The sequence below is a fragment of the Macaca mulatta genome, chromosome 20, assembly GCF_049350105.2.
Source record: "Macaca mulatta isolate MMU2019108-1 chromosome 20, T2T-MMU8v2.0, whole genome shotgun sequence".
NCBI lineage: Eukaryota > Metazoa > Chordata > Mammalia > Primates > Cercopithecidae > Macaca > Macaca mulatta.
This window is the reverse complement of record NC_133425.1, coordinates 66,457,575-66,479,988: the sequence shown is the minus strand read 5'-3', so window position 1 is coordinate 66,479,988 and position 22,414 is coordinate 66,457,575. Positions and strand designations below refer to the sequence as shown.

The window sequence follows — 22,414 nt, the reverse complement described above, 5'->3', positions numbered from 1 at the left end:
CTGAGTGAGGCTTTTCTTTACAGATGAATTTAGTGAATCAGAGAAAGTCAAATCTATTAAAAAAAAAAATCACTAAGGTTATCAAATCCAAAGCTTTGTTGTTTTTTCAGATGAGGAAACTGAGGCACAGAGAGGGTAAGTGATTGCCCTGATGCCACACAGCTAACCAGAGAAGATACAAGTTCCTGCCTTCCTTATTTTCAATTCTCACAAGCGAGTTTCCGCATGAACAAGGTGGCAGGTCTGAGCAAAATGCTAAAACCGTGGCCCCGTTTTGTTTGTGCATGTGTGTGTGTGTACATGAGCTGTTGGTGTGTGACGGGAGTTTGCGGGGATATTCTCTCCCTGTTTCATGTTTTCATTTCTCCCACAAGACGGGAATGAAAAGGAAGGAAGAGCTGAACCATTCCCTCAGGCAAGCAGATCTGTGGCAAACAAAGAGCCCGCAGCTTGGTCTCCACGGGGTCAGTCTGACTTCCTTCTCTCAGAAGTATCCCGGGCTACATTTTCATCTTCGCTATCTTCCAATCTTGCATCATCTATAATAATGTGATTCCGAATGCATTTTAGCAAATGCAAGATGGAATGGGACTCCCCCGGCTGCTCCTGAACATCTGATCTATGAAAGCCATAAGGTGCCGCAGCAAAAAGTTCACTGATAGAAAAAAAAAAAAAAACAGACAGTTGCTTGTGTCCCCAGTTAGGGGTGAGGTTCTTCCGAGTTGGTGGCTCTTGGTCATCTTTGTTTTCCTTAAAAAAGGGATAATGCTGAGGAGTTGGAGGTTCACCTTTGCTCTTGTGTTTAATTGCTGCAAAAGCCATTTATTACCTTTTGTTCTACTGCAGAGGGGACACTGTCTCTCCCAGTCACCAGGCCTGCTTGGTGTTTAGCTTCTCTATCTGCCCCAGAAGCCATCCCCGTCACCTCCGAGTAATTCTGGGTCACTTCTGTGGCCAGGTTTGTCTGGCTCCGGTACAGGAAGGTCCTCATGAAAGGAAGAGGAGCGGAACTGGGATTTTTTTTTCTTTCTTTGAATTTTGCGTAAAATTCCATCCCCAGCCACCTAATGAGGAAACATCCATCATCTGTCTTTCCCTGGGAATGTCGGTGGCCATCTCGAGCCGGTCTGTGGTCCCGCTCATCTGTACGCAGGCAGGGCTTGTGAAATTGCTTTCTCCTCAGAAAAATATATTCATTTCCACCTTCCTCAGATGGCCCTCACAAATGAAAGTGCTTTGTCATTTTTAATGCCCGGTGTTCCCTTTCCCCCTGCACTGCCTCCAGTCACGATCCAGCTGATAAAGCCCACAGGTAATTTAAAAAAAAAAAAAAAAAAAAAAAAAAACCACACACACCTCAAAAGCCCAGAGGACTGTCAGATTCCACCGGTGTCCCCTTGTGGGTTTTCCTTGCACACAGAGCAAAAATGACTGCAAGGGGAGGTTCTTTCTGTTCCTTGGGAATCTCCTTGGGCCTTGTGCAGCATTTGGATGGACACGCAGCAACAGGGGATGTGCTGAGTTCTAGGTAACAGACGCCTGCCTTAAAATGAAGGCACGAAGCCCAGCCCTGTCCCCTTGGCTGGCTGGCTCTGAGCATCCTGAGAGTTAGGATGTACAGAGGTACATGTGCTTTGTAAAAACTGGAAGGTGCACTAAAAATTCAGTTATTATTATTTCTAAAATGTCTCCAGCCTACGATTTGTCATAGACACCTATCATTCTGCTTAGATAATTGGGTAATTGTTCCTCATGCCGGAGGGAACAAACGTCTGTCTTTGAAATGTGCATGGAGGCTTACACACAGAGAGCCCTGTTACAACAAGGGTCTGACTCCACAGAGACCTGTAAATGCCAAAAGACTAACAATAATGTCCTCCGAAAAACAACTGCATCCAGCTTTTCATAGGCAAGTTAGTAGGATCACCTGATTCCAGCATTTTAAAAGAGTCACCCTCTTTATGGAAATGGAGCCAAAATACTAGTCCAGGAAAGGAACATGATAGATTTATTGGCCAAAACTTATTTCAAAGCAGAATCTTTGCAAAATATGATCGTTTCCCACATATCTGCATTTCAAGACTGAGTTATCTTTGTTTCTTGTGATCGTTATTTACATACATATTAGTTTTAACTTTTTCTGCATTTTCTTGATCACACCAACCACTCAGTTAAGGATCTGTAAACAAAGACTGAATTGAGCCAAAATGATCTAACTTCCAAAGGGACCCCTTGTTTCCTCAGGTAAACTTGAACGTCTTCATTGATGATGGAGAACCTTGCTTCTCAAATAACCTGGCATGAAGGGCAACTTGGTTGTTGTTTTTGTTGCTAATATCCAATTCCCCATGGCCTGAGACTTTTGTAAAATACATACAAGTTGAATTACTAGAAAAATAAAATGTCGCTTGAATGTTGCAGTCATGTCAGATGGCTATAAAAGTCTTTCAAGTCTTACTCTGAATTTCTGTACTTGTTGAGAATCCCTATCAAATGGTTCACAGACCAGGAACGACCTGTGGACCCGCTTTGAGTAGCACTGAGGTTGAGAAAACTGTCCTGCCATCTTACCCATGGTGGCTCATGTTCCAGCTGTGAAACTGCTCACTCCTTAACTTATAAAAATTTGTCAATCCAATGTTTTAATGCCTTTTTTAAAGCAGGGACAGGTCTGTATACAAAGCCTCCAAGCTAAGTAATCAATTGATAACGAGAGGGAGGGCTGTTAATGTCAATATGAGTTACACAAGGCATTGTCCAAGAATAAATCAGGAAGTTACCCTAAGGTATGGCAGACGGAGGGGAGGGCTTGGGGGTGGCTGTCGTACATATGGAAAATAAAAACAAAAAATTACAGAGAAGTAATTCTTAACCTGTATTCCGTAAGACAGTAGATTGAGAGGTAATAGAGCTAACACCAGGCTGGACTAAAGAACTGGATGCAGAGAACATACACAAGAGTGTAAATAGGCACACACATGTGTGTGCATGTGTATGTATGTGTGTGCATGTGTGTGCATGTGTGGGCACACGGTCCACCTGGCGGGCTGGCTGATTGGAACTGAGTAAGGAAGGGTGGAAAAAAGGTTGAGGGAGCATTTTCAGAAAGGGGGTCCAATTTATATCCGTTGCAGTAATTGGTTTGTTTGTGTAGAGCAGGAAGAAGGGGCAGTGGGGGACGTGATGGAGTGAAACACGGAGGGCTGTGACTCCCCTGCTTGATGAGTTGGAGAGAAATTGTTAGTAACCAAGACTGGTCCCGCAGGGGTTCATTAAGTGACTGGTCCTCCACCATATCCTGTCATTTCCAACCTGGATGCATCAACATTAGCCAGCTTTGCGGTATGCAATTGTGCATCTGTAAGGGTGTGTGAAGGCGCAGGAGTGTCTGCGGGCTGGGTCTGTGTGCACATTTGTACCTTTTCTTGTGGATACAGTTAAGTTTTCCATGGGAATTAGAATCATGAAGGCCACATGCAATTTTTTTTTTAAAGGCAAAAAGCAAAAGGTGCTTTCTTACTGGAAACACAAATTTGCTTTGACACTTAAAAAGTACCGTGGAATAGAACAATAGGGAAACTAAGAAAGGGTCTGAACTGGGCGGGCTGGAGGGAGCTCAGCACTGAAAGGCTGGCCGGTGGTGAACACATCCAACTGGTAACTTCTTAAATCAGCCCTGAAAGGGACAGCGAGCAGTGTTTGTCTCTGGATTGTGAGGCCTGTCAGCCCCTGGGAGGCAGGGGCCCAGAAACTGGAGTTCAGGCCAAGAGCCAGGAAGGAAGGCTCGGCAAATTTGCCAAACGTGCAGACTGCCCACAATGTCTGGGCGCTGGTGGCATTTGGAGTCACGGTTGCTCTGCCTTTGGATCTTGGGATTTTTTTTTCCAGGCAAAAATGGAAGACAGACTCTTGTGGGGAGTTTTAAGGGCAGGAGTCCCCTTGGGAACCCCATAAATTCAGATCTTAGAGAAGTACTAGGAAAAAAACCAAAAATGCTTTTTGCACCAGTGGGAACTCTCTGCCTGTCTGGGTTAGCCAAGAATCCAGCTTCAGGGGCTGGGGGAAAGCTAATGCCATCTAAAGGAGTCCAGCCCCTCCCACCTCCTCAACCCACTCAGCTCAGTCCTGGACAAGGCTGGCCTGTAGCCTCTGGACAGAGGATCCCCCTTAAGGCACAGAAGAGGGCTGGACTTCAACCTCTATTCTGTGGTTTGTAATGGTTTCCTGGAACGAACAATCAAAATGTAAAACCTGCAAGACATGAAAGTGACCATCTCTGAGTGCTTTTTCTACTTCCTAAAACTGGGATGCACTCTATCTGCTCAGAGAAAAACTCATAGGACCTCCTAGGATGCATCTTGGCTCCAAGTTCGTGCCATGTTATTAGGAAATTGCAAGTGGAAGCAGCCACAAACAGACCATTAAATCACATCACCTGCAGGTTTGCAAATATATGAAGACAGGCAGCGCTAATTGCCGTTATTGTTGTTGGTATCATTATTGTTAATAGATGCCATCCGTTGATACTTCACATCTTACACATGCCTCATTTTCATCTTCATTATAAGCATATAATAGAGAAAGGCAAGTACTATTATTATCCCCATTTTACACATAAGGACACCAAGTCTCTGAGTTCAGGATGTCCCCGCGAGCCCAGACCACCTGAGTCCACAGCCGTGCTCTTAGCAGCTCGTTTTGCTGCCCCTCCAAGTCCTGTTACCATTTCCGAAGTGTTTCTCAGGTGGAAGGCCCATTCGAAGCACTTTACATACATTATCTAATTATCTCATTTGGTCCTCAGAGCCACAAATCAAGGTAAGCAGACTGCCCAACCTCCAAGCACTTATGAGCTTGTTGTTCCCACAGAGTCACATCATCCTCAGACCATTTGCAATGGTCCAAGGTGGCAGAGAAATCACTTCTGGGCACAAATGTGGTCATTACCAATGGCCGTGATGAGACCTGGGGCTGTTGCTCTTCAAGGCTGATATGAGCCTCTAGATAACTCAGGAAGGAAACTTTTAATCCTCATCATTACCACCATCTGTGTTGTTCTCAGCATCAGCGACCAAAGCCAGAAAGGAAATAAAGAAGGACTTTGAGAGTCATCTGTGTTTTGCAATGAACCAAAAACAAATGGGGCTTTCCTGAATTTTTTAAATTTAGGGGCCAGAATGGAAATTATTCTGTTTTTTTTTTTTTTTTTTCCCACATCTACCAAGAAAGACTAAGGCTTAGCTGTACTGCTTTCTACGATCCTGGCTGATTTTTCTTTTTCAATAGAATAACATAAAAAAAGAAGGCCAGGGTGCTCTCCAAACAGAACCCAGATCTAATGAGGGGATTTTGGAGTTGTTTATATAGCATGTCTCTTTATCTGTATAAAGCAAAGAACATCTCCAGGTATTTTCAGTGGATTGATCTCATCAAGACACAGATTTATTAAAAAGAAACACAGATAGAGGGAAACAGGCCACTGTAATTTATACATTAGTTTTTGTTTTTTGTTTGTTTTTTTTTTTAAGAAATAAAAACTCACTCCAAGTTTTTAGTCATTGTAACGGGGCCCTGCACATCATGTATGTGATGTAATGACAGCTTCAGACTAGGGATGCTTTTGATGCATTATTAACCATAAAAAAAGACATTAAATACCAGGCTTGAATGCCATGGGGATGCATATTTCACTAGGAATTATTTTTCAATGTATGCTTAAAGTTTATTTTGGTAAACAGATGACTGGAGGCTGTCAGAGCCGGAGTAAGATTTATGTTCATTTGGAATCTTCTTGAAAGGAGCGGAAATGCCTGGGACTTGTGGAACACCCACAGCAAAATGTAAATCTTTTCTTGGCCCCAGGGAAGGTTGGAGAGTGCCACACAAACAATTCCTCCTAGGGATGTGTGGTTTCCAAGCAGCATCAGCGTAGATGCCCGTAGGGGCACACGCCAAGGGGAGGGGTAGAGGGAACACACATTCCATTGTCTCTAGGAGGAGGGAGCAGAGCAAAAACATCTGGACGGGGAAGCCGGCCTCAGGATGCCCCATCAGATGCCTGTGCATCAACTACAAAGAACGCCCCGAACTAATTCCTCCGTTTCACAGGCACCCCCATGTTGGCACCAGGAGCTGTTTCCTTCTGTGCTGACACATTTCTAAAGCATTTCTGGTTGTGGACATAGAACTTATTGACCATGTGGGTTTTCCTATCCTTTGTAAATGATGGAGGCATCACTACATCCATCTGCAAAGTCCTTCCTTGGAGCTTCTACAGCCCCAGGAGCTATCACAGAGTTATAGTCGAGGCAGGACCAATGGGTACCTTTCTGAAGACAACTTCAGATGATCACAGTGTCCACCTTTAGGGCCTGCTTCTGCCTTTTTTCTATTTGATACTTAATAAGTCTCATTTTTGGCAGATACGGATAACTTCATGTAGCTGCTCCAGGCTCAACAATTCATATGGAATGCGATAAATTCTGTTTAACATTTGTTACGTAGATACTTAGCTACAGATTCAGAGCCAAATAGGCACACCTAACCCATGTGCATCTGTAAAATACTCTCCTGCCCAAATCCTGCCTGTACCTGGAACACTCTTGAGTGCTCAGAAGATGTTACTACAATTTTAGGGCCGAAGGATGGTCTATTTCAGGTCAATGATCTGTGATTTGCACTAATGGGATATCAGTGGCATGAAAATGTCTGCAAAAGAACAGAGAGAAGGACTTGGGAATGTATCTAACGGGATATTACTGGCATGAAGATGTCTGCAAAAGAACAGAGAGAAGGACTTGGGAATGTATTTTCTTTTTGCAGTCTTATCATCTTGAGCTTTGGCTGGGGCTGGTTTATATTATCTGGCGACATTCCCGTTTCTAAATATGGCACCAAATTAGCCTATGCATTCATGTTTCAGTTTCTTAGAGTAACAATTAATTGAATCAGTGTTTTGGTGATGCCTTCCTCCAAGGATGGCTGATTCTGTAGCAGCAGTTCTCAGCAGAAAGGGTGATTTTGTCCTACAGGGTGTATTTGGCAATGTTTAAATATATTTTTGGTTGTTACAACTTGGGAGTGCTAGAAATATTCAGTGGGTAGAGGCCAAGGATGCTGCTAAACATCCTACAATGCACAGGACCTCCCTACCTCCAACCACCAAGGAGAACGATCCAGCCTCAAATGTCAGTCATGCAGAGGTTAGAAGCCTTGTTCTAAGGGACCGTAAATGTGGCTGCTATGCTTTGTGACTAAAAGCAGCTGGAATGACAGTTCAGCTGTGTACAATCCAAAACCGATTGCATTGGAAAATGAGGGAGGGGCCCGAATGCTGGTTTTCCACTGAATGGTGTTTCACCCCTTGGGTCCTTTGTTCCATGGCCTGTGGTATGATGTCATCAATGCTCTGAGAACCACACAGCTTGGTAGAGGACACATCAGTAGTCCAAGAAGGTGTCACTGTGCTCATTCCATGGTTCAAGAAATGGAGGTAGAGTCCAGGTCAATGACTTGCAAGAGACCACAGCATGAGGGAGTGGCAGGGTCAGGAAAAGACCTCTGATCCTTCCACCTTTAGTCTCCCATCTCCTAGTCTGGTGTTAGAACCAGGAGATCACGCTGAACACTTGCTGCCTCCCTTCCTCTCCTGCATATAGAGATATAGCAAAATGCAGGTTAAGTTGACTTTAATCTTTAATTCATACACAAGGATGTGCAGCACAGAGTGAAATAGAGAGTAAACTCCAGAGGCAGCAAGTTCTGTAGGTTTGGCCAGATCTTCCTTTTCAAAGACAGACAGCCTGGGGAATCGTGCGAATGGCCTTCCATTGCCCTCTTAGATTCCTTTTATGGCAAAATGCTGGCTTTTATCAATTCCTACCCCAACCTCTGATTCCCACAGGCTGGGAAAAGCAAACAGCAGTTGGGGGAAGTGCACCCACCTTCTCTTGTGATGGAAACAGGAGACTTGGACCCCTGGGGAGGCCAAGAAGGACGGGAGTGAAAAGGGGTGAGCTGCAGGAGTGGATGGTGGTGGGTGAGGAAGAAGATCTGGTTGCAGATGCCTGTGAAGCTCTTTTTTTTTTTTTTTTGCTTGGGTGGAGGGATTTGGCCTGGGACCTAAACAGATGGTTGTTCATTCTGACCTCCCAATAGCCTTTTCTGCATTAAATGATATCAGAGTGGACACAGGAGAAAGAAAAGTCTATTGTTGTATCCACCATAAAAATAGACGTGTGGAGGAAATGATCTTGGCGCAGAATTGACTAGAGAGGGTGAACTCGGGCAGAAGAAATCAACTCGGACAAGCCAGAGTCCCTGACAAGGTCTTGAGGTCTCAAGCCAATGGGGTGACATAAAAAGGGATTTGGAAGGCCAATAACTGTAACCAGCAGCAGATGCAGCTGCTACTGGTTCCTCATTGACACATCCGCCCTTCCTTTTCATCCCCAGGGCAGTCCAGCCAAGAAATAAAGGCAACTCGGTATCCCAACAGCTGGAAGTGCTGTGGTTCCATATGTTTCAATTGTATGGAACCCTCTGGTCTGGGAATACTTACTCTTTTGGGAATGAGAGGAACACGAGCAGAGCGGGGCTTTGGAAATGCGGTTCCCAGCTAGCCAAACTTGGGGCCCTCCAGGCTTGAAGTCAGGACAGCAGTGGCCTGGACATTTCCAGGGAGTGGCCCAGAGGGTTGGGTCATTGGCCACATGCTGCTGTGTGCTGGGGTCCGAGCCCATGCTCAGACGGGAGACAGGCATGGCCTTGCATGGGACTCAGGTGTTGTGGTCCTCTCCCATTCTGGCGAGGCAACCAAAGTTGTCCTCATCTGCCAGACCTGCTCAAACTTTATAGACATCAACACCAGAGATTACCCCACCTCCCCCAAAAAATGTTGGCTTTCTCACCATTCATTTCAGGATGGCCTCGTGCAAGGGACTCCCACTGTTAAACACTTCTTTCTCTGCATTCAGTACAGCGATTCATTCATTTGGTCAAGGCCAGCCACAGTAAAGTAGAAGTGTTAACTTATCTGCTACATGAGCATTCACCCAAATGAGCAGCTTACTTGCTACCAAGCCAACTATTAATACCTTTTGGTTTACAGTGCCAAGATACAGCATTGCAGGCAGTAAGCCAGGAGAACATGTCCTGACCTTTAAAAGCTTAGGGTTCCCTGGAGACCCCAGTGATATATCTCAGCAAGGAGAAGACATATCCTGGCTGAGTCATCCACCCTGGATATGGCCAAAGACAAGAAAAAAATGGCTTCATTTGGTCTGGGGACAGCCATGCCTCGGATACATGGTAAAAAATCTTGACTCCTGGAACATGCTTGCACCTCTCGTTTTAAGAACTGTCTTCGTGGCCCAGTTATAATGGCTTTTATTCAAAAGACAGGCAATAACAAATGCTGACAAGGATGTAGAGAAAAGGGAAGCATCGTATACCACTGGTGGGAATGTAAATTATCACAACCACTATCGAGAACAGTTTGGAGGTTCCTCAAAATACTAAAAATAGAGTTACCATATGATCCAGCAATCCCACTGCTGGGTATAATCCCCAAAGAAGGGAAATCCGTATGTCAAAGAAATAACTGCACTTTCGTGTTTATTGCAGCACTGTTCTCAACAGCCAAGATTTGGAAGTGACCTAAGGGTCCGTGATGAATGGATAAAGAAAATGTGGTACATGACACACTGGAGTACTATTCAACCATAAAAAGAATGAGATCCTATAATTTGCAACAACATAGATGGAACTGGAGGACATTATGTTAAGTGAAATAAGCCAGGAACAGAAAGACAAACTTCACATGTGGGAGCTGAAAATGAACAACAATTGAACTCAGGGAGACAGAGAGAGAAAGAGTAGGATGATGGTTACCAGAGGCTGGGAAGGGTAGCGGGCAGGGGGCAGGGTTGGGGGAGGTGGGCAGGTGGGAAGTAGGGATGGTTAATGGCTACAAAAATGTAGTTAGATAGAATAAATAAGGTCTAGTGTTTGACAGCACCGTAAGGTGACGAATGTCAACAATAATTTATTGTACATTTAAAAATAACTGCAAGAGTCCAGGCATGGTGACTCACACCTGTAATCCCAGTACTTCAGGAGGCCCAGGTGGGTGGATCACTTGAGGTCAGGAGTTTGAGACCAGCCTGACCAACATGGTGAAATCCCATCTCTACTAAAAATACAAAAATTAGCTGGGCGTGGTAGCAGCTGTCTGTAATGCCAGCTACTCAGGAGGCTGCGGCAGGGGAATCACTTGAACCCAGGAGGCAGAGGCTGCAGTGAGCTGAGATCGTGCCATTGCACTCCAGCCTGGGCAACAGAGAGAGACTCTGTCTCAAAACAAAACAAAACAAAGCAAACAAAACTATAAGAGTATGACTGAATTGTTTGTAATACAAAGAAAGGCCAAATGCATGAGATGATGGGTACCCTATTTACCCTGATGTGGTTATTATGCATTGTATGCCTGTAGAAAAGCATCTTATGTAACCCCCCAAAATATATATACCTACTATGTACCTACAATTAAAAAAAATGTCTTCGGTTTGTAGCCACAGCCCAGATGAGTGCTGTCCCATCTCCTGCTCCTGGACCAGTGTGATCTGAAAGGATAATATCCGGTAGATGGAGGAAGGACCCAACAAGAGAGGTTACATCCTCTGATGATACTAATGATATTCCGAAGAACGAAGATTCACAGTGTTTACTGTCTACCGAGTATAAAACGTGTGTGCTACACACACAAGCACGATTCCATCTCCTTCCCAGAACAACTCATGGGTGATGGGAAACTAAAGCACACAGACTCGAAGTGACTTGCCCAGGTTCCCAGTGGCAGGCCCAGAACTACAGTCCAGCATCGAATAATCAAAATGCCAGGCTGTAAATATCCAGTTGTCATCCCGACATAGCACAGAGCTCTGATACATAAGATGGATATGGGTTGCTCTCCTAGAGCTGCCGGTGGCATTGAGCACTTCTGAATATGTCACGGATGGCCACCAACTGGACAGCTTTCATGCTGCTGGAATTTTAAAAACAGGGCCCTGTGATAGAGAATCCGAAGAGACTAGGAATAGCCACATGCTACAGTTGACTTCAGAAATGCTGATGTGAATTTCTGTCTTTAGAATCTCAGTCCTTGGCCAAAACTGTCCTCAATTTTTTGACTTCTTGTACAGTGGGATTTAAAGAGGTTAGCAATTAAATTTAATAGGATATTGGTGCATTATTGTTAAAATTTCATCAGAAATTGGCACCTGCCCTTTGAAATACGTACATAAACTATTCCCTGAAGTATGATTTTTCAAGAGTGTTGTTGAACAAAAAATCTTTATCTGTGGGAATACCTTTCTGAAATTTTAATGGCCATCAAATGGGAATATATGATTCTCTCCACAAAAATTCCATTTATACTTCTTTATTTTTTTTTTCAGGACCACATTAAGTGAAATATGACCATATACAGCAAAGATGTCATGGGTAGGATCCAAAAGTGTACCTGTATGCCTGTGAGGGGGTTGGGGTGTGTGTGTCAGTTTACCTTGTTTTAAAATTTTAAATTTAACTATCAGCATATAAAATCTAGGAGATAGTACATAAAAATTCAGATCGATGGCTTCTCTTGAAAACATGGAATATTTTGAACCCTGGGTGCACATGTGACTGAAGCTTAGTTCAAGCTGGTCCTTTATATGCGACATGTACCCTGCAGGTTACCACCACGCTCAGCATCCTTACTTCTGTTCTGTTTCATGAATTTTCATGGCCTGCCTGCCCCCTTAGACGTTTGAGTTTGTGATCTCCAGTCTACATGATAGCAGGTGCCTCCTTGTGGTGAAATAAGTCTTTCTTGGTTTCTTTGTTGATGTATTTAGTTTCTACTGGGGCTAAAACTTAAGGAAGAGCAATTAAAAACCTCTAAGACAGGCATAGATAGGCAGTCTTCAAAGACGTTCCAATAAAAATAAGTATCAGCCAGGATCTGTGGCTCATGTCTATAATCCCAGCACTTGGGAGAGCGAGGCAGGTGGATCACTTGAGTCCAGGAGTTTGAGACCAGCCTGGGTAACATGACAAAACCCAGTCTCTACAAAAAATGCAAAAATTAGCCAGGCACAGTGGCGCACACCTGTAGTCCCAGCTACTTCAGGAGGCTGAGAAGGGAGGATCATCTGAGCCTGGGAGGTCAAGGCTACAGTGAGCCATAATCACGCCACTGCACTCCACCCTGGCAACAGAGTGAGAGACTGTTTCAAAAAAAGAAAGTAAATGTCAACGTGTTTGTCCCCTGAAGTCCCTGCACTAGTGCACTGTACCCATTCTACCTGAATTGCCATGGCAGACTGGACGGACTCCCTTGCTCAGTTTGTCATGGCCATGTTATTTGTGCTTACCTCATTCTTGCTTACAGTAGACGACTCCCTCCCCTCCCCTTCCTTTCTCCCCATCATCTACCTTATCCTTTTCCATCCCGGCCTCATACTTTGCCTCAGGGCAAGGTCTGTAGTGTTAAGACTGCTGATGGCCTGAGAGAAGAGGCCGATGAACCCCTGGGGCTGCTATTAGTATTGGACTTTAGACACATTACAAGTTAAATGGGCTTTTGTGGGCTGGCGGGAGACACAACCAGCACGTGTGATGCTGTTTCTAGAGGAGTATTTCACCCAGGTTCCAAACAACAGACTTAAAATGAACTTCTGCAACATCGTAGCCTATTAGTACATTTGACTCTTCCAAATTCTAGAAGATTTGGGCTTTCTTATTTGCAACGTGTTTTCTTAGGGCAAGATCTATGTCTGTCTCTCTGTGCTATGCTATTGAAGAGCAATAATACAGATGCATTTATGGATCTTAACAGGAGTGCTCAGCTCACCAACTATTAGCCGAGGGCCCACGGTGTGCAAAGTACTGGGGAAAAAAGTAGAGAATGCTGCCTTGCAGGAGTTCACAATACAGTGTCCGTGTTGGGCAGGAAGGTGGAAACGGGGCAAACAGATGGATTACTGGCGATTATGAGTGATATCAGAGAAGGCCACAGAGATTCAGAAAATAGCAGGACTAGAGACATTCTTATGAAGAAGATGGTTTGGAACGAAAGTGAAAAAAACAGGTAATAGTTCAAGAGGCCCTTGCCATCAATGACTCAGGATTCCCCAGGCATTTCAGGCAGAAAACAGAGCAAAGAACAGCACAGGAGTGAGAAAGTTCAAAGGAAACTTGGGAAACAGAGGGGAGGTTGGTTTGGGTAAAACGTGACCTGTACATAAGGGAGTGAAGGAGGATGAGGCTGGAAGAATGAGATGGGACTGTGTTGGAGAGGGCTCTGGGCACCCTGTGGAAAGACTGCCATGTAAATGACCCCGAGACATAGCAAGCCTGGGTGTGGACAGATCTGAGGGCAGTTAGACCAGATGTGGAAACAGCACTTAGAAGCTCCTGCAATTAGCAAAAGGCAATGAGTAGCTCTAGGCCAGGGGCTGGGGTGGAGGAGAGAGGCAATCGAAGTGAGAACACTGTGGTTTTGGAGAAATCTCAACAACTCTCCCAGATCTTGGTGCTGATGATGTCATTTATCTAACAATATTACTCTAATAGAGTCACTAAACCATCCATCCATCTATCCATCCACTGAGCAAGTATTTGTGTACCTAGGGGCATTGTTCATGTTATGCGTTTGATTTGGAAATTTTTCTACACGTATGTAATGAGTTCAAAGTCAAAGACTGGAGAAACCAAATGTTCTAGGATGACTTACCCAAGTAAAAATGATCTGCATATTATAAACAATGTTTCTCAAATTGTGATCATTGGATTATTAGAATGAAGGATACTTTAAGAAAACAAAGAATCAATATTCAAAGTGTTTATGCCTCCCTCGGTAAATCCCAACACCCATGCAAATGATCAAAGGCCCTGACAAGTCCTGTAGTTAAAAACAAAAGTAAACAAAAAACTGTTTAACCTTTCGGAGTTCACAGTTTGACCACAGGACTCTGTTACTGAATAGTATCTACTAACCTTCCAAGAAACACATTATGAAAAATATTGTTACAAATTAGTATATGAATTTAAGGCATAGGCCTTCGAGTGTAGATACTCCTTTTAGGTTACCTCTAGCTCCAACCATTATCTGAAAGGTAAATGAGAGGGACCACAAATCAGGGTCTAATCCACACAGAGATAACTTCTACCTTTAACCATTTATTGATGCGTCCGGATTATTGATCACCTACTATGCGCCAGGCACTATATATGGAATTCACAGTGCAGCAGTCACCGAGAGATGGACGTCCCTGTCTGCAAAGAACTAAACTTACAGTTTAATCAATAACACAATCTTCACTACAAGTTGTGACAAACTGGCCACTCGTTCTCCTACCCTCACTTTCCCTGTGATTCTTCAACTTATATTTACCAAAGCAGTTTTATGACAGTGATATTTCAAAAGTTCTCTAAAAAGCATCATTAAGAGGTAGGATCCCACTGGGGGAAGTGGGAGGCCAAGATGAGAGAAGAGCTTGAGTCCAGAAGTTTGAGACTAGCCTGGGCAACATAGGGAGACCCCCATCTCTACAAAAATTTAAAAAGATCCACCAGGCATGGGGGCACATGCCTGTGGTCCCAGCTGCTTGGGAGGCTGAGGTGGGAAGAACTTGAGCCTGGGAGGTCGAGGCTGCAGTGAGCTGTGACTGTGCCACTGCACTTTAGCCTGGGTGACAGAGTGAGATCCCGTCTGAAACAAAACAAAACCAAACAAGAGGCTGGATCCCAAACCAGTACATTCCTCTATTAGCCAGCAGATGTGAGAACAGACTAGCTAGGAAAGGAGTTTCACAAGAACTGGCTTAAATAACCCCAGCTGGGGACAAATTTTATTTTTCCTCATCTCTGGATTCTTGTCTCTCTTTGACAAAGACCTCTACCCATGATCAACTGCTGGGTGTTCAGCCCAGTCCACCATTCACAGTTCACCCCTGGGAGCCAAACTTCCCTCCCTTTTATAGTTCCAAATGTTTCTCTCTCAGTTTTTTTTTTTTTTTAAATAATGACTGATGTTCTAAAATCAGCTAGCAAGATAGGCAAAATAATCGGTAATTTCTAATTGTATATTTAAAATATCAATACAAATTGGCTCTGAGCTGCAAACCAGAAAAAACAGACTTGGCTTATAAGACATTAAGAAAATTTTTAGTCTTGAGGTCTGCATGTTTTGTGAGCTTTATAAAGAGGATAAAAGTGAAACTTCAGCTTTTAAGCCACACTGTTAAAAACTATATTTACATCCAGTATAATTCTGTAATCATTAAGCCTTAAATGGGTATTAAGCCTGATTCAAAGTAATGAAACAGATGGTGAAAACACACACTATGGATTCTTCAATCTGGGGAGAAAAGGGCTGATTCGTATGTTTCAAGGGCCAGGCAAAGATAAAAGACCTCATCCCAAACGGAGCTGCTTCCTCCTCAAACCTTAGCATTCCCTCCAACGTATTTCTCCGTGTGGAAAGTATTATTAATGTCAGTATCCCTAGTGCTTGTAAAAGATTCATAGACCATTTCCTCCCCTTCCTGAATTCCCCTGTCTGTCCTGTCGCCGCCCCATGTTCGTTCATCTCACTGTTGGGCGGTTTGGTGACGCCAGCTGCAGATTCCATCACAACCCAGCTGCCTGTCATAGGATCACAGCATTTTAGAGCTGGAAGGGGCTTAGAGATGGCGTTTTCAGAAGAGAAAATGGGGCTGGGCATGGTGGCTCATGCCTGTAATCCCAGCACTTCGGGAGGCCAAGGTGGGTGGATCACCTGAGGTCAGGAGTTCAAGACCAGCCTGGCCGAAATGGTGAAACTCTATCTCCACTAAAAATACAAAAATTAGTTAGGCGAGGTGATGGGCACCTGTAATCCCAGCTACTCGGGAGGCTGAGGCAGGAGAATTGCTTGAACCTGGGAGGTGGAGGTTGCAGTGAGCTGAGAAATCGTGCCATTGCACTCTAGCCTAGGCAACAAGAGCGAGAATCCATCTCAAAAAAAAAAAAAAAAAAGAGAAAACAGAAGCTCACAGGACAGTGACTTGTTCAAAGTCACACAGTGAGCACAAATTGGGATCACTGTAGGCACTTTTATTACTTTGCTTTTCTCCTCTTCTTTTCCACTTCTGAAAATATTTACAGAATCCTTTATAGGGACCACGGTGGGAGATTAGGAGAAATTCTACAAGGTGAAAATAAAAATGTTGTGTACAGTCAGCCCAAAGGTTGTGGGAGGCTGATGAATAAACATAGATGGAATGGGAGGACTCAAAAACCAGTATTGGACTCATTCATTAAGAAAATTTATTTCTTAACTTTAGGGAGAACGTGGAAAAGTCTCTGTGAGGATACCACCGTCATAAATGTCGTAGGCAAGACCAGTGCTGCCAAGGGTACTCAATGGAGCAGACGAAAGTTTGGGAAGTAGGATATTATCATCATCTCAATGTATCTCCCAAAACATATTTAACAGTTACAAAGGGAAAAACAGTAACTTTACGGCATGAAAACCTGGCAGACACCACCTTACCAAAGTGACTATCAGTTATAAGCCACACTGACATCACGCACCCCCCATATAACACCCTGAGAAGGGCATGTCACCTCTGGTATTCCTGACCAAAACACATGCATGTCTTCAATCAAATCACGAGAAGCTTCAGACACATTCTATCCAGCCATGGAAAAATACTTTTCAAAAGTGTCCAGGTATGAAAAACAAGGGAAGACTGAGAGCCTGTCATAGATTGAGGGAGAGGAAGGAAGCACAGCTAAGAGCTGTCCTGCATTTAGGATTGTGGATAGGATCCAAGAAATAGGACGTGAGTGAAAACACTGGTGAAATCCAAATACAATCTGTACTTTGGCATTAGTACTGTACCCATTAATTAAGAAAAGCAATTTCTTTTTCTTTTTTTTTTTGGAGACAGGGTCTTGCTACGTTGCCCAGTTTGTCTTCAAACTTCTGGTCTCAAGTGATCCTCCTGCCTCAGCCTCCTGAGTACCTGAGATTACAAGCATGCACCACCATGCCCAGCTGATTTCTTAATTTTGATAGTTGCACCACAGTTATCTAGGATTGTTACCATTGGGGAAGTTGGGTGAGGAATACGCAGAAACTCTCTGAACAATTTTTGCCAACTTTGTTGTCTAAAATAATTTCAAAATAATTTTTTAAAAAGGAAAAAGAGGTGCGGTGGCTCACGCCTATAATCCCAGTACTTTTGGAGGACAAGGCAGGTGGATCACGAGGTCAGGAGATGGAGACCATCCTGGCTAACACGGTGAAACCCTGTCTCAACTAAAAATACAAAAAAAAAAAAAAAATTAGCCAGGTGTGGTGGCGGGCGCCTGTAGTACCAGCTCCTCAGGAGGCTGAAGCAGAAGAATGGCGTGAACCCGGGAGGCAGAGCTTGCAATGAGCTGAGATGGTGCCACTACACTCCAGCCTGGGCAACACAGCGAGACTCCGTATCAAAAAAAAAAAAAAAGGGAAAAAGAAAAGGCTATGTGATGCAAGGAAAGACAGTAGGTCATGGGATGGAGCTATAAAGCACAGCAGCTGACCGTTCCTTCTAGAACCTTCTAAACCCTAAAAGATGGACAGAGGCCACTGGGAATTCGCCATTTCCCTTTTGGGTTAATCTGAACTTGTACATTATTATAGCCATTACATTCACAAGTTAGATAAACTTCTGAGAATAAACCCCAGGGTGTGGAAGGGATTAAAGAAGAGTCCGACTTCCTCATCAGTTGCAGCTGGTAGACGGTGGTAATAGGACTGCTGTTGAGTGACTTCAGGGCAGCCACCCTACAGGCTCAACTCCCAGAAGCTACCTGGCCCGATTACCTGGAATGGGGAGTCCCACTGTCACAGTAAAGGATGAGAAGTGGGTACCCAGGGAAGCAGTGGTTGGGGGAAGAGGGCATCTTTGTTCAGGCTGTGTTTGTTCTACATGGTGTGTATATATTTCTGACAATGAAATGTCCCCTTCATTTATAGATGTATCACTGCAGAGTGTGTGTGAGAAAAAGAAAGAGACATGTCAGAATCCCACACAAAACAGCTTAGCCCTTCATTCCATTATATATACAAAGCATTGTGTACGTTAGTGATACATTTGCAGAAGGGGTGGGAATGTGGCTTTGTTGGTATTTCCAAATGTAAAACAGGTCTCCCATCCCCTCTGTTTGCTTGTCGCTGTTTCCTTACAGCACGAAAATACCGGCATTGGAGGCACTCTTGCCAGAAACTTGCTTGGCAAAACATTTACATTCCTTTGTATATTAAAAAAAAATCACTTCTTCCAACGGGTACTTTTCCACGTCCTCCCTGATTTCTGTGGTAATAATGACCACATTGGGCTCCAAACCTGGGTATGCGGTAGAGAAAGCCACCTCCAGATTCCAGATCCTGAAATCTCGTGGAAGATTAACATGGACGTCAAACTGACGTTACCAATTTAAGGGATTTAAACACTCAGCTCTAGAGTAAACAAAATCCAGTGGCAAAGTTTTGGACAACTTCAGTGACGTTTGACAACACAACCCAGATGTTGGGGAGTGCAAACCTTGGAAACATAGGCTTTCCATTGTGTTCTGTACGAGCAAGATGTTGAGTGGGACAGACCGGCTAATGAAGGAAAGAAGCACTGATAATTGTTGAGTGACTTTTATGGGGCAGATAGTATGCTAAATGCTCCATGGACACTGTCTCACTCACCATGTGCAGTGAGGTAGCTATTATTTATTGATATGGACATGAGGCTCAGAAATCTGCAATTTGCCTCACTTGGCAAGTGACAACATCAGTATTTAACTCATGTGAGTATGACTTTAAAACCTTTGCTATTTCCAGAAGTCAACACTGACTGTATGTAACATTCCTTTGCTTAAAGCCTCCCAATTTCTCTCATTGCCACTAGATCAGTGAACGTCTTCGCTCAGGCTTTGATGCCTTGGTGGTCACCCCTGCTGACACACAGAACTAAAAGCTATTTACCTAAGGCTGGGGCTCTCTTAAAAATGTGGTTCCCTCGGTCTTCCCACCTTTGCCAGCATTTACTATATGCCATGTGATTTTTTTTTTTTGTTTTGAGATGGGGTCTTGCTATGTTGCCCAGGCTGGACTTGAACTGCTGAGCTCAAGCCATCCTCCCTCCCGCCTCAGCTTCCCAAATAGCTGGGATCATAGGTGTGCCCCTCCGTGCTCAGCTTTGGCTATGTGATTTCCTCATTCACAAGTCTGCCTGGAACTCCTTGTCCATGAGGGTGTTGATACTTTTTGAATCTAACAATACTGTGTGCTTAGTGGTTAATACCTGCTTCTTGCCAAATGAATGAATGAGAATTAACAGATATATATATATATAAATTTATATATAAAAATATATAAATTTTTTTCTTTTTTTTCTGGAGACAGGGTCTCCACCCAGGCTGGAGTCCAGAGGCATGATCACAGCTCACTGAAGTCTCAACCTCCTGAGCTCAAGTAATCCTTCCACCCTCAGTCTCCCAAGTACCTGGGACTAAAGGTACTCCTGGCTAATTTTTTGTACTGTATATAGGGACAGGGTTTTGCTGTGTTGTCCAGGCTTGTTTCAAACTCCTGGGGCTCAAGCCATCTGCCTGCCTCAACCTCCTAAAGTGCTGACATTACAGGCATGAGCCACTATGCCCAGCCAGGAAATGTTTCAAATACTTGAGGTAATAAATATTTTCAAATTTTATATAAGACTCTATGTAGGTGCTATGAATGTTACAACTCACTGTGAATAATTTACTAAAGCTGAATTCCTCACAATTCATATTAGATAGTATTCAATGGTTTTATCTCAGTGGTTCTGAACCAGGGTTATTTTGACACCCCCGCCCAGGGGACATCTGGCAATGTCTTGAGACATCTGGATTATCACCACCGCAGGGAAGATGGGCTCACTGGCATTATCGGGTAGATGCCAGGGGTGCTGCTAAGCATCCTGCAATGCCCTGGAAACTCCCTCCAATGCCAGTCCTCCCAAACAATGCCCATATTGCCGAGATTGAATACCCCTGCTTTGTTTGATTTAATGGCATGGCATATACTTGAAGGCCGTCAAACCACAGTTCATTTGTTTTTTTGTTTTAATTCAGATTTTTGATTAGCCAAGCTGGCTGGCATTGCCTCAGTTTGTCTAAATTACCAAGGACCGCTGGAATTTTCCTGGGAATATGTTTCGGGAAAGGTCAGAAACACTTCGGTCGTCTTCACGCTTCCACTCAGTAGCAATGTTTTTGCACATTCATTGACTATCAACTGGTTGTCTATGACTCAAATTACATAATGAATCCAGCACATAAATTATTTACCCAGATTTAATTCCAGCAACTGTTATCTTTGTGTTTTTTTCCCCTCTGCCAGCTAGTCTGGCTCATTTCATTGGAATTTTGGTCATGCCCGTTCTCCTTCTGTACTAAATTATCTCCATAACGTGGTAGAAACAGAACAAGCTTGTGTGTGATATGCTTAACTGTTAATTTACCTAATTAAACTAATTCAATTAAATCATTTACATCTTTTTGGTAACGTGCCAGTTGATACCACGGCAGAAGTGGGATGTTTCAGAAGATGATTGTTCAGCAAATGAATGGGGAAAAAAAAAAGGAAAACAAAATGAGACAACCATCCAAATCTCTTGGCTTGAAACATTAAATGATACTGAAAAAATTCAGCTTTCACGGGGTACTGTGATTAGATATTTTTCGTAAATCAATTTTCTCTAGAAACTGGTATTTTAACAGAGTGGTCACAATTTATTGTATAAAATATTTTAAACACTATTTGTGCATTCACATATTTGGTATGTTGAAGTAATGTGTACTTGTTCCCACATTAAGGTGTGATTTGTGAAATGTTTTGTGATGCTAGCAAGATGTGAACTGAGCAGATTCTTTTGAATGAATTTGCAAAATAATTTTGCTAAATTACATAAATATCTTTAGGATACATCCATATTTCATTTACAGTCATCCTCGAAACATCATGCCATAGTGATAAATGTACAAAATGTACAACATTTTATGCCAGTAAAAATCAACAGAAAAAAAGACAAGAAATTCTAGGCAGGAGAACTTAAATAGTCATCTCTGTGGATCTGCATCAACTCCCTGTATCATTTGACTGATATAGAATCTGCACTTGTGGTGGAACCTAGGCTTGTTGATGGATGGGCCACCCTGGTTTCATCTCTCCAGGGCTTCTGTCTGGGTGGGGACAGGTTTGTTGGTCAGGATTTGGTTCTCTCTTCAGGAGCACACATGCTCAGGGCAAAACCTGAGGCAAAGCCCTATCTTGACTTATAATGAGGGAATAAAGCCCTAGATTTCATAGAACTTCAGAAAAGCCTGCATGAAACCCATCTACATTCCTCCATCTGAGCAACCTCCTGATGTTTCCTGGTAAGGCCTATAAGATTCCAGGACAAATCACAACATACAATAAGACTTGGCACCTGCTTGGAGCTTCCTCATCAGAAAGGTACATTTCCTCTACCACGCTTCAGGGACAAACAGGCAATATAGTTTATCTTCTGGATGTTCTTGCTTTCTACCTATTTTTACTTAAATCTAAACATCTTTTTCTTTTCTTCTGCCATTTAAGAAGCCCAAGAAGATAATCCGTGGAAATCAAACAGGATGTTTTCAGAACCTTTTTTCTTTTTCTATTTGGGAGACCACCTCTGCAGATACTTTCCTCTACTCAACCCTTGGATGGGATCATTTGTCTTTACAAATCAATGGTTCCAGCACATCCTAAACTTCCCGACAACAGAGCTTTGGAGGTTGGCAATCAAATGTCTGAAACTAACCTTCCTCCCACCACTCATGCTAAACTTACTCTCTTTTAGTAAATACCAATTCCCTGAAGTCAGGGACCGCCCCGTCTATCCATTTCACAGCCCAAGCACAGTGACTGGCACACAGAAAACACATAAATTATTGATTTCATAGTTAACAGAGAATAAAAAGAATTTTCCCCAAATCAAAGTCATTTTTCTGCCCAAAGCAACTTTCCCTTTCAAATTCCCAGAGGTCAGCGGCCTCATGACTTCCTGGCACCCAGATTTATGTCCAGAGTTACAGTCCAATGGGCCAGATTTCCAAAGGCATTCACATTTCCTCTCCAATACTCATGTGCCCTCTTTCCTCTGCCTTTTGCTGTATTCTTTCCTCTTGATAATGGGCAGTCATCCTCCCAACTCCCTCTACCATCTCTGTCATTCCCAATCTCCAGTGAGTATTATGGATTTGAAGGAAACTGTGAAACAGACAATCCTCCTGGGTTCGTTTGCTTGGGTTTCCATAACAAAGTAGCCTGAGTTACATT

At 43.5% G+C, this 22,414-nt stretch overlaps 1 protein-coding gene and 1 long non-coding RNA gene across 2 annotated transcripts in view; one reads left to right on the top strand and one right to left on the bottom strand.

Moving 5' to 3' along the window:
- LOC106995076 (uncharacterized) overlaps positions 1 to 20,920 on the top strand; it is a 33,466-nt gene extending 12,546 nt beyond the window's left edge. Inside the window, exons 2-3 of the long non-coding RNA XR_013411152.1 lie at positions 19,617 to 19,755; positions 20,182 to 20,920. This is a non-coding gene — a long non-coding RNA (uncharacterized LOC106995076). The remainder of the gene's footprint in view (positions 1 to 19,616; positions 19,756 to 20,181) is intronic.
- The window catches only part of ZFHX3 (zinc finger homeobox 3), a 1,113,461-nt gene that overhangs the window by 628,820 nt on the left and 462,227 nt on the right, over positions 1 to 22,414 (bottom strand). The window lies entirely within an intron of this gene.